Source organism: Kogia breviceps, chromosome X (genome assembly GCF_026419965.1).
Source record: "Kogia breviceps isolate mKogBre1 chromosome X, mKogBre1 haplotype 1, whole genome shotgun sequence".
Taxonomy (NCBI): domain Eukaryota; kingdom Metazoa; phylum Chordata; class Mammalia; order Artiodactyla; family Physeteridae; genus Kogia; species Kogia breviceps.
Genome location: NC_081330.1, coordinates 102,404,202 through 102,416,440, shown reverse-complemented (window position 1 = coordinate 102,416,440; position 12,239 = coordinate 102,404,202). Strand labels below are relative to the sequence as shown.

Here is a 12,239-nt window from a genome sequence, read left to right as displayed (position 1 = left end):
GCTGAGAAACCTCCCCAACAGCCAGACATCAACTACTCACCATTAAACCACCCACTGCACTCAGACAAGCACGACACACATCAGGCCTTTTCACGTCCCGGAGGCAACGCATCCCTCATCTCGCCCTGTCGTATACGCAATCACACGCAAGTCCCCCACCTTCCACTGGGGCGAAGCCCAACAAGTGTGCTTTGCAAGATGCCCAGCACGCAGCCCAGCACGTCTTACCTTTAGTCGCCGCTGGCTCCGCATTCCATGTCCAGTGGCCTCCTGGCGTCTCGGGACCAAACAGGAGCCTACCTGGCTTCCTACGGGGTTGTGGACTGAGCGCCTACCCCAGCGGCAGGCCCGTATACTCCCCTTGGGCACCAGCTTTTGGCAGCCTCTTGGGCTCTTTGAGGAACTGAGCCCTTAGCCAGCCCCCACCTGGTAGTACTCTGAACACAAGTTCCCAAAGGGCCCTGGCTTAGAGATGCCTCTTAAGAGAAAAGCTCAGCACGGCCACTGATGCCTCCCCGGTAACAGGGAAATGGTACCTTCGGGGGAGGCCCAAACCTGATGTCAAAGGCCTTTCCAAATGACAGGAGGATGTGCTTTCCCCCATGCTCAGCCCCTTGCCGGAGAGCCTCGGGAAGTGACAGCCCCCTTCCCCACCCCACCCCACCCCGCTCTCTCCTCCTGTGGCTACTTGGGGAGCCCCTGGGGACCAGCTGTCTGAAATGCACAGGGAGTTAGTGCTCTTCACCAAGGGCAGTGCCATCACTGCATGCCATGCAGCTCGCTGGAGGGCTGCGTCATCCACCCGGCCTCGGGCACCGTTCTAGTCCAGGAGGACGCTCCTGGCTCAGCGCAACCGGCAGAACCTGTAGCTGTTCACCCAGCCCTCAAGGAGGCCACAGAAAGGGGCCTTTCACAGACTCCTGGGCTGCTGCTAACAGCCTTGCAGTTTGGTCTGGCCAACGGCTAAGGGACAACTTTCTCATCCAAGGCCAGGCCACCTGGGGCTCCAAGATACGCAGGGAACCAGGAGAATCCCCAATCCCTGTCATCAATTCTCGCGTCTCTGCTCAGCTAACCGCTCCACACCTGAAGCCATTTTTAAGAGTACTGCCTGCGGTCAGACCCCCCTCACTCAGCCCTCCACTCTCTGCCCTCTACATGCCTCGGGGTACCGACCCTTCGCCCCAGCTTGCGAAATGGACCCGCACAACCTCAGCTCATCGGGGAATTCGTGCCTCAACAACTCGTGCTCACGCGAGGGGACGCGCCCCTCCTCGGCGGCAGCCAAGGTGGTGACAGATGAGCGCGTTCCCTGAACCCAAACCAAACAACGGGGACCCACTCCCCGGGGGAGACCGACCAGGCTCCCGCTCTGCTGGGGCTTCCAGATCACCCATCACCGTCACTGATGCTTAACACGAGGCTCCTCTAGGTGAACTCCACCCAAAATTCCTCCTCAAAACAGGTAATCTCTTTCCTTACTACCTTCACTGTTGCTCCCTTCAGATCGCCAAACGTTGCCGACGCTGACCAGGGCACCCACTTTACCTCTCAGGAGGTTCCACAGTGGGCTCTCCCACCCACCATTCTTCCAAACTTCCACCCAGGTTCCCGCCCCCAGGCGGCGGGCCTCATCAAGCATCTTAATGACCTCCTTAGAGACACACTACTTCAATTACTTTCAAGCAAGTGGTTCTCGAAATGGATGGAACTCTTGCCGCAGGCCCTCATCTTGCTTAATTCTCACCCCCTGAGCCTTTATACCCCTCATACCAGTTATTATACACAACTATCGTACACCCTCCAAAATGCCACTTCGGGTCAGTTCTGGCGGTTCTCAAGCTTTCACACTCCAGCACGATGCCCTTTAAATTTTGACCTCTGACTCCACTTCCCTATGCTGCTGTGATTTCCCTTTTAATCATCTGACCGTCTGCTTCCCTCTGATATATAGGCTGATCGAGGGAGGGCAGACAGTCCAGTATGGTCCCCTCACCACTGAATGCCCCGCAGGCCACAAGCCCGCCAAGTCAGTGCGAGATCATCTCTTTGGAAATCCTGCCAAGGGTGACGACTCTCCAAAAGGAGCCACCTCCACACCGGCCGCTCTTACCAAATACAGTGGCTACAAGAGCCGGCTAGTGAAACTGTAACGCCCCAGCTAATTTAGAGGAAGCCGAAGTCATCGCCCCGGGACCAACCAGTGGCGCACTTTGGGTGTCTGAAAGAAGGAGAGGAACTCTGCTTGGTGGACGCAGGGCCACATTTGGGGGTGAGAACGTGCCGAGCAAGCCACAGGTCGTGGCCTGACCCCTCGCCAGACAAGGCGACCCAGTACTTTTCCCCACCAAGCAACCGCGCTCAGCCGTTAAGCAATACACAGATAGCTCATCCGGAAGGAACCTGACCCAAGCTCCTTCAAACGCCAGCGCTCCACCTGGTGATGGCTATTCTTGTTGCTTTGTACCACCTGGGTGATAGGGTTACTGGTAGAGCCCTTGGGCCTAACCCTCACCCAGATATAATGCTGTAAAAACACTGCTCCGGCCCACAGGAGCACCACAGGGTGGAAAAGCAGGGAATGCTGGTGAGCCCTGTTGGAAGGGCTCAGGCTAGTGCGCCACTGAGTCTGAGCGGCAAAGGGGTCGCATCCCTTTACAGGCAAGGGGCCCTCTGGAAGGAACGTCTAAATGACGCTTGCCCAATTTCAACATCAAATAGTGCTACAAGCTAACTGGCCCTAAGGCTGCTCGTACATAAAACCCACCTGGGTGCAGGGACTGTGCTCCCAGGATTTGCCCACTGACTGCCCTTCACGGGTTGAGCCCAGGAATGCCTAAGTAGCATCCATAAGATCTCCCGTAGCCTGGGATACAAATGTGCCCAGAATCTTTATGTGCTTGGATGAGCTTCTCCGGGAGGGAAAGGACGGCAACCCGTTCTGTCGCTAAACGTGCCCCTGAGGACCCCAGAGAGCTCCTGACGATGTGTTCCACTAGCAGCAGGCATCAGATGTGCAGCTCGGTCCTCGGGGAAGCCTCTAAGTTATATCAGGCTAGCCTATGCCCAGCCCATGATCAGTACACCCCACCTGCATAGCCACATGGGAGGATGCACCCGCCCCTGGGTGGCCACCACTCCAGAGGACCTCACCCCTGAGTGAGACAGACTCACTGCTGGAGAGGATACCGTTCCAGACAATACCGCCCCAGCCCAAGAGTTCACCACCGGAGACGCCTATGCGTCCTATACCAGAGGTGACACCCCAGGGCCATGGCACCAGCTGGAGGCCCAGCTGCTCACCCAGAGGGCCCGACTTCCCAGTTTATACTGCGGAACGCTGCCATGGAGACTAAGGCTTTCCAGAAAGAGTGGAGTAAACGCACTGCCCCGATGGCATCGGGGGATGACCTACCATGATATGATTTTGCAGAACTCGCTAGGTGCTTGCCGGCTGACCCTACCCTCTGCCAAGAGGCTCCGTCAGACTGTGAGTTTGTCCCCTGCCGACAGCAGGACAGCACTCTATCATATTTCCCCACGGAGGCAGGCCAAAAGGTGCGCTCCAAACCAGACAGCTCCCCGCCTACAAATGACTGAAGGTTGTTCACGTCCCCACCACTATCTCAGATGCTTCAGCATCACAGGGGGGATTGTACTGTAAGCAGCTGAGTTAGTTTCATTTTTAGTTTTGTTTTGTTTTTTTATCGTAATGCAAGTGCCTGACCTTAAGCTTCCGATTGCCTAGGCACCCACATCAAAGACAGCTATCTCGAATAAACACACTGCCGGCTACAGGACTAGAGGAAGAGCCAGGTGGCCCCACCCCAGAAGTTGCCTTTGTTTCGGAGATCTCTGGTCGACTTAGGGAACTGACCATCTGACCACTTGTTTTTCCTTTCTGGCGTTTTAATTCCCGCTCATGTTTTAAATTCACCAATAAAAACTGAACCTGTGAAACCCTAGGCATCTCATGCTAGACCCCAGTAAAAGAACCCCAGGCCTGCACGCGTACTATCTTTCTACCCGTGCCCTCGCCGTGTGGCTCCATGCATGCCATGTATCCTCCAGGACCCGTGAGTAATAAACCATGTTTTTTTTTTTTTTTTTTCAAAGTTCCCTGATGGTTGTTACTGAAGTGCCTCTTGCAATCATAATAAGAACAGCAAGGTGGGGGTGGGGGTGGGGGTGGGGGTGAGTGGGGGGGAGGGCGGGTCCAATCACAGTACTGGCTCCCAAAGGGGAAATGGCTGCGAGGGCTGCCTCACGCAGTATGGCCCAGGTGAGTGCCCCAGGCATTTCTGGACAACAGCATCACTACTGAGAGGCTGAGCCCACCCCCCAAGACTTCTGTTGTTTACCTTCCTCCTGTAGCGGTTCTTCCTCACCCCTCCTTGGGTCAAACGCACCATTTGATAAGCAGCCGGTAATCACGGGACCACATCGAGACCAGAACTCTCCCCAAGAGAGTCACAGTCTCTGGCCACATGTGACAGAGGAATCCTTTGAGCTCCTTCCGGATTAAGAAGTACAGCTGAGGTACCGGACTTTTGAACAACACGTGCTCAATCATAAAATAACGGTCAGGCAGCACTGAGGACCAGGGATGATCCCCACTGCTCTCTGCGCTCGTTTCTACAGGAAAGGGGCCTGAGTCCACTGCTGGCCACTAAATGCAGAACATGGGTGGTTCTCTGACGTATCAGCCCCACCCCTCCGCCCAGATTAAAAAATCAGCTGTGAAGAATTACGGTCCACATTTGAGAAGTGTGGTTTAGTTACGCCAAAGAGGTGCACAGAACCGGTAAGCAACTTGGGGGGATTTACGTGCATCAAACTGCTGAGAGGGGGAGACGGGTGGTGATCTTCATAAGACCTCACCAAGTACAGTCTGGTTGGAAAGAACCGTACACACGTGTCGATGGTTACTTGGAGAATCGACCAAGGGACAGGAGTTTGGGGGAGAGGTGCTAAATAATTCTCTAGAAAACTGATTTTAGTCTATGTGGAAAGGCAACCCAAGTCTCTGTTCTGACCCTAGGATGAAATGTTGACTACCCGCATTGAAAGAGGATGAGAGATCACACACTTACGAGGAAACGTCACCTATCAATCAATTAGACCAGCAGAATGTAAATCAAGAACCACCCAGCTGGAGGGGGTGGCCAGGAGGCACATGACAGGAGTGCTGCCCAACTTCAAGGCCCTCGTCTCCTCACGTAAACCTGGGAGAGGCCTCAAGAAACCACGTGACACAGTGTCCTGTGTGTACCCCATGTTATTGACTGAGGTCACTAGGGGTGTAGCGGAGAGTCAGATCTGACTGTACTGCAGTTTCCACATCATCTTGCACAAGAAGTTTATATCACAGACTTCAGTTCCCTCGTGTGGGAGATGGTAAAAACAATCCTCCCTCGCAGAATTGCGAGGATTAGTGAGAAGGCAGGGAATCTCCGGGTCCGGTGAGGACGCATCACATCTTTCACTGGGACTGGCGCCGCACCCCACCCCACCCCCGGTCCCCTCGGTTAACCGGTGCTCCCTGCGGCCAGGCTCCCGAAGCCTGGCCTTCATGGAGAGCACTGCCAGGCAACCCTGCCCCAGGGCCTCCCGAGGCTGCGTTTGGGGAACTGAAGCCATCGTCCACCCCCACAGATGTCTCGAACTGGTTGTTCCAGGCCTTTCTGAGCCCACTGTTGTTGCTCCTCTCTCCCTCTCTCTACTCTTTCCCAAAGGCGAAGAACTGCTCAAGGAAGGAGGTGCCAAGCGCCCGGCGTGCTGTGTGGTGGAGGAGACACACACAGGTCTGGGACTCCCTCCAGTCTACAGCCCTCACACTCCCAACAGGGAAAGCTAACTGGCACAAGCCCTGGACCATCTCCTTAGCTCCGCTGCCACTTCTGGACCAGTATCCTCCTCTTCTGGGGAGCTGCCCCCACACAGACACATCCTCCCGTTAGGTGGTTCCGGGGGTGCCCCCGTTCCTACATGACCCACATCTCCCTCACCACAGCTGACTGGTTCAGGGGGCAGCCAGTCCCAGCCCCACCCCTTATGCCTCCTGTTGTCGGCTTAAGGCCGGGCACCTGAGGACCAGCCTGGGTTTGTTCCCCAGCACTGAGGGAAATGCAAAAACTTACTCCTTGTGCTTCATGGGTCTTTGAGGGATTTTTCATCCCACTCTCCACGAGGGAAACAGGGAGCAGGACTGATATATATATTATTGATGAGTTTAGCAAAAGAAATAAGAGCACGGTGATTCGGCTCTATCTAGACTTTTTAACTTTGGGATCTGCATCTCCACCAAGAGGAAATGCTATCAGCTTACAATGGCTTGTAACCTGTAGTCATCCAGAACTTCCTTGGCCTAACTAGTCAGGGTAGGCTAACTGCTGTAACAAGTATCCCAAGTCTTGCTGGCCTCAGACAGTACATTTTTACTTTTTGTCCTTACCAAGATCCAGTGCACAGTGGCGGTGCAGGCGATGGGGTGATAGTCTCCTTATGTCATTCAAAGGCTTAGGAAGGGAACCCATATGAGAGCAGGTTTGAGATAACCACAGATCCGCTCAGCAGAAGAGGAAGACACAAAGCAGAACGACACAACCTATTACAGAAGACATACACGAAAGTCTTCTAATGTCAGAAAATGCCAAGCTTTGGGCACTTGGGATGGTCCCTATCTTACCTACAAGCTCCACACCAGGTATCCCAAAGAGAAAAGACTCCCAAACTGACACACTGAGCCCCTGCATTCAGAGGAGAAGACTGTTAGTGAAATGGGCATCCCAACTGTAGATCAGATCTATGCTAGTTACCTCGGCTGATCACGTGACTCCTTTACTCCCGAATACGAATGGACAAATGTTTGCCAGCTATTTGAGGAAGGTGAAAGAGAAGATCATGATGAACAAACAGAACTATTTCTGGAGGAAAAAAACAACTATAATGCAGGAAACGGAAGAGAACATGACCAAAAGTTACACATTCATATTCTCAGAATTTGAAGGAAGACAATGGGTTTAGAAAATGAGAACAGGGTGCTATAAGAGGGTGCAGAGAACAAGAGAAAGTCCTTGGAAACGGAAATATTTTTGCAAAGTTAAAAACTTAATAGATACCAGGTGCTCAGGTCAAAGTCACCCTGCCTCACCCAGGCCGTGATGGAACGTGGGCGCAGCGCTCGTGCCCCGCCCACCGCACGTGACCTCTTCCGGTAACCGAACCGGAAGCCCACCGCCTAACTCCCACAACGGACGGACCCCATTTCGAGTCCATCCCAGAGCCGGCATCCAGCTATCTGCCACCGGGCTCGGAGCCCTGCGGCTCCGGCCACCCTCATCGCCCACCCTGGGGATACTCCGAGGCCACCACCGCCGCCTGCGGCTTCGCAGGGCCCGCTTCCGCACCGCCTTCACCTTGGCCCTCACGCCCGCCATGCTGCCCGCGCTACCCGCCATGCTGCCCGCGCCGCCCGCCATGCTGCCCGCCATGCTGCCCGCACCGCCCTCGCAGGTGCGCCACAACTACCACCCCGACTGCGAGGCCTCCGTCAGCACCCATTTCACCCTGGAGCTCCACGCCTCCTTCAAATGCCTGGACGCGGCCTTTTACCTCCACCGCGACGACGTGGCCTTGAAGCACTTCACCGGCTTCTGCCTGCGCCGCTCCCACGAGCACAGCGGGCGGGCCCAGGGCCTGATGCGCCTGCAGAACCAGCGCGGGGCCGCCTCAACTTCCATCAACATCAGGAAGCCAGTCAGTGACGAGTGGAAGAGCGGCCTCAAGGCCATGAAGTGCGCCTTGTTCCTGGAGAAGCGCGGGAACCGGAGCCTGCTCCACCTGCACCAGCTGGCCACCGACAAGAGCGACCCCCACCCGCATCACTTCCTGGCAACTCACTACCTCAGCCAGCAGGTGGCGTTCATCAGAGAGCTGGAGGCTCACGTCACCACCCTGAGCATGATGGGGGCCCCGGACGTCGACCTGGTAGGGCGCCTCGTTGACAAGCTCTCCCTGGACGATAGCGACAAGAAGAACTGAGCCTGGACTGGACTTCCCCAGAGCCACGGGGTGACCAGAGCCCTGGTCACCGTGCCTGCCATGCAGACGGCAATAGTGCCCTTGCAGAAGTAGTTCACTTAAGGTTTTTTTCTAAGAGTTTTGCCACTTCTTCTAATAAAGTTATTTGGTTCCTAAAGAAATAAAGGTCTCTCCTTGGTTCCTGTGTGAAAATCTCTCACTTTTGTTGTTGTTGTTGTTGTTTGTTTTTGTGGTACGCGGGCCTCTCACTGCCGTGGCCCCTCCCGCTGCGGAGCACAGGCTCAGCGGCCACGGCTCACGGGCCCAGCCGCTCCGCGGCACGTGGGATCCTCCCAGACCGGGGCACGAACCCGCGCCCCGTGCATCGGCAGGCGGATTCTCAACCACTGCGCCACCAAGGAAGCCCAAATCTCTCACTTTTTAAAACAGGTATCCAGGAGGCTCTCCACCCACCCATGCCCCACCCACATGCAGCTCAGGATCTCCACAGAGGGAGGGAGAAGGCATTCCATGGGGCCCTGGAAAGTGCAAAATCCATCTTCCCCTTATCAACAGTGTGGGTATGTGGGGGGTGGTGAGGTGAGGCCCTGCTGAACACAGCGGGTGCCTGCGAACAGCAGGAGTAGAAAAACACGGTATAAAAATCACAGTAGTGTTGCTTCTGGAGGAAGAATGCAGGGAATGGGATGGGACAGGGATTAAAATAAAGGGTCCTTAAACTTTACCGGAAAACTCTGAGTTTACTAAAATATGTAAATGTTAGTGTTTGTGGATTCTGGGAAGCAAGATGGAGACCCCAGAAGCCAGCTTGGCAGGGTCCCTCTTTGACAAGCTCACCCTGAGCAACAGTGATAATGGTAACTGAGCCTCAGGCTGGCCTGCACACAAACATAGGGGTGACTCCCTCGTCACCATGCTGGACATGCATATTGCCCTTACAACACGTGCAAATTTAGGTTCTTTTTCCTGTACTCTTTCTTCCATGAAGGTAACATGGTGCCCCAAACCCCAAATTACCTCAATAGAAGGACTGAAAAGTATAAGGTCCAGGCTGAAGGTCAATTTGTGATATTGAATATCAAGTAGAGTAAAGCTCTCTGAATGTTAAGCCAAGTTCCTCTGACTCTGGCTGCTTTGAAGAATGTAGAGGATGAGGAGAGTTGAAGCTGCAAGACCAGTTAAGAGGTAATTGTAGCAGGCCCAGAGAGACAATGGTGGCTTGAACTGCGGTGTTGGTCGAGGAAATGAAGAGATGCAGACAAACTTCAGATGAACTGGATGAGTCTACAGGATCTGCTTTATGCACCAGAGGCGAGGAATGGGAAATGATGAAAATAATCTAGGCTCAAGTTTGGATTTGAACACCCTGGCTGATGGTCATGCTATTTATTAATCTGGGGGATATTTGCAGGGGGGACTCGAGGAGCTGGGAAGGCATGTCATGTAGAATCTGAGATGCCTATTAGATACCCAAGTGGAACTGTCATGCAGATAGCCAGAAAAAAATGAATCTGGAGCTCAGGGGGGATGTCAGGTTTGGAAAAAATACATACGGGACATATTAGCCTATATACACATAGAAGGGTTGAGGTCATGGAGTAGATAAGCTCACCAGAAAGGAAGTAGAGAGATTATGGCACAGGAGGCCCCAAACCCAGAGCAGCCAACACTCAGAGGATGGGACGAGACACTGGAACACCTAGAGAGCTGCTGGTCCCACTTGGACCGCTGCCTCATTCCAGACTGTGGCCACCTGTGTCTGCTCAGAGTTTATCTCAAAATCAGCCTGTTCTTCATCTCAGTGTGGTCTCTGGTTTCTCCTTTCCAGATGTGGAGAGGCGTTAGCCTATTATTACCTTGTCTTCTTGACTATAAGTAGAAAGACAATTATTTCCCAGTAAAAGGATTTCCCAAGGAAACGACAGACCTGCTTTTCTATGTTTGTTTGTTTTTCTGTTCCCCTTTTAAAACTCTTCCCCTCTCTCAGTCCATTCTCTATCTGAGCAGATGAAATCTGTTCCCATGTCAACCCTAAGGTTGTCTAGGTCTGAGAAAAAATACTCAAGACATATTGTTTCTTCTGTGCCGTGTATAGTTTACAAAGGTCAGAGTTAGAAATTTTCAGACTTCGTATCCTATATTCAAAGACACATGAGTAGCTTGAGTCATTTTAGAGTTACTAGATTGCTTTTAACATTTACTGAAATATGAACAAGTTTAGCTAAGGAGTAATTTCTTTCTACATTTCCCCATAACTGTGCTTCAGTACTTTCTTAAAAATGAGGATTATGGTCCTTTGAGTTGAGTTTCCAGAAAATGGTGTTGAATGGTATATCCCCCTTTACTCTTTTAGTCAAACTTGTTTTTTTTCACTCTGTCTGCTTTGAGGTCCCTGCTCTCTCTCTGATACAGTCTCAATACATACATACATACATACATATATATACATACACACACACACACACACACACATATATAAACTGTTCTCCTCTAGATATGAGAAAACACAGGCTGAGCAGTTGTTTGTGAGTGTTTATAACTATAAATTGACTGAAGATCCTTCTTACTCTCCTGTTTTGGAGAAGCAGTTTGGTGTCTTGGATCCTTCACCACAGGCTGACTGGATTCAAATCCCAGTTTAGCCACTTACTAAATTGGGGGAACTTGGGCATGTCATTTCACTTCTCTGCGCCTCAGTTTCCTCATATGTAAAACAGGGATAATAAAAGTGTCAACCCCATTGGAGAAAATATTTGCAAATGATGCGACTGACAAGGGCTTAATATTCAAAATATACAAACAGCTCATACAAGTCAATAACAAAAAAAAACCAAACAACCCTATCAAAAAATGGGCAGAAGACATTTCTCCAAAGAAGACATACAGATGGCCAAGAAGCACATGAAAAGATGCTCAACATCACTAATTCTTAGAGAAATGCAAATCAAAACTACAATGAGGTATCACCTCCCACCAGTTAGAATGGGCATCGTCAGAAAATCTACAAACAACAAATGCTGGAGACGGTGTGGAGAAAAGGGAACCCTCCTACACTGTTGGTGGGAATGTAAATTGATGCAGCCACTGTGGAGAACTGTGTGGAGGTTTCTTAAAAAATGAACAATAGAGCTACAGCATGATCTGGCAATCCCACTCCTGGGCATATATCTGTACAAAACTATAATTCGTAAAGATACATGCACCCCAGTGTTCACAGCAGCACTATTTACAACAGCCAAGACCTGGAAGCAACCTAAGTGGCCATCGACAGATGTGTGGGTAAAGAAGACGTCGTATATACATACAATGGACTATTACTCAGCCATGAAAAAGAGTGAAATAATGCCATTTGCAGCAACACGGATGGACCTAGAGATTATCATACTAAGAGAAGTTAAGTCAGACAGAGAAAGACAAATGTCATGTGATATCACTTACATGTGGAACCTAAAATATGATACAAATGAACTTATTTACAAAAGAAACACAGACTCCCAGACATAGAAAACAAACTTACGGTTACCCAAGGTGAAGGAGGGAGGCGGCATAAATTAGGAGTTTGGGATTAGCAGATACAAGCTACTCTATACAAAACAGATAAACAACAACGTCCTACTGTATAGCACAGGGAACTATATTCCATATCTTGTAATAAACAGTAAGAAAAAAGAATATGAAAAGGAATATATATGTATAGCTGAATCACTCTGCTCTACACCAGAAACATTGTAAATCAACTAAATTTTTTAAAAAGCACCTACCCCACTGGGTTGCTGAGATTAAATGAGTTAATATGTTCCAAATACTTACAACAGTGCCTGGCACATATAGTACATATATTATTTGTCAGCCATCATTTATCATCATTACCATCATTATCACTCACTCACTTCTAAGTTCATTTGTGGCGTTAATGATTCGTGGATGAAAGGATTTCACATTTATACTTTGCCACTAGGGGTCCCTCTTGCATTTCGACCAACTGTGTCACTCTGCATCTCAAGAGGGAGAAATCCTTCCCAGCTGCTTGGCTGCCACTTGCTGCCAGGCTTCAGGAGGGTAGATGGCTGTTTTCAGCGCCCCAAACTCGGGCCCAAGCCTGAAGGCGACTTTTGCTGTGACAACCCTCTGTGGTAATTCCCCATGTGTCTCAATCAGCCTCCCCTTTAAATCGGCCCCAGGAACAACTTTTTGGT

At 51.3% G+C, this 12,239-nt stretch overlaps 1 pseudogene; it reads left to right on the top strand.

Moving 5' to 3' along the window:
* Positions 1–1,158: 1,158 nt before the first annotated feature.
* On the top strand, positions 1,159–8,043 carry LOC131748171 (ferritin heavy chain pseudogene; annotated as a pseudogene).
* The last annotated feature ends 4,196 nt before the right edge of the window (positions 8,044–12,239 follow it).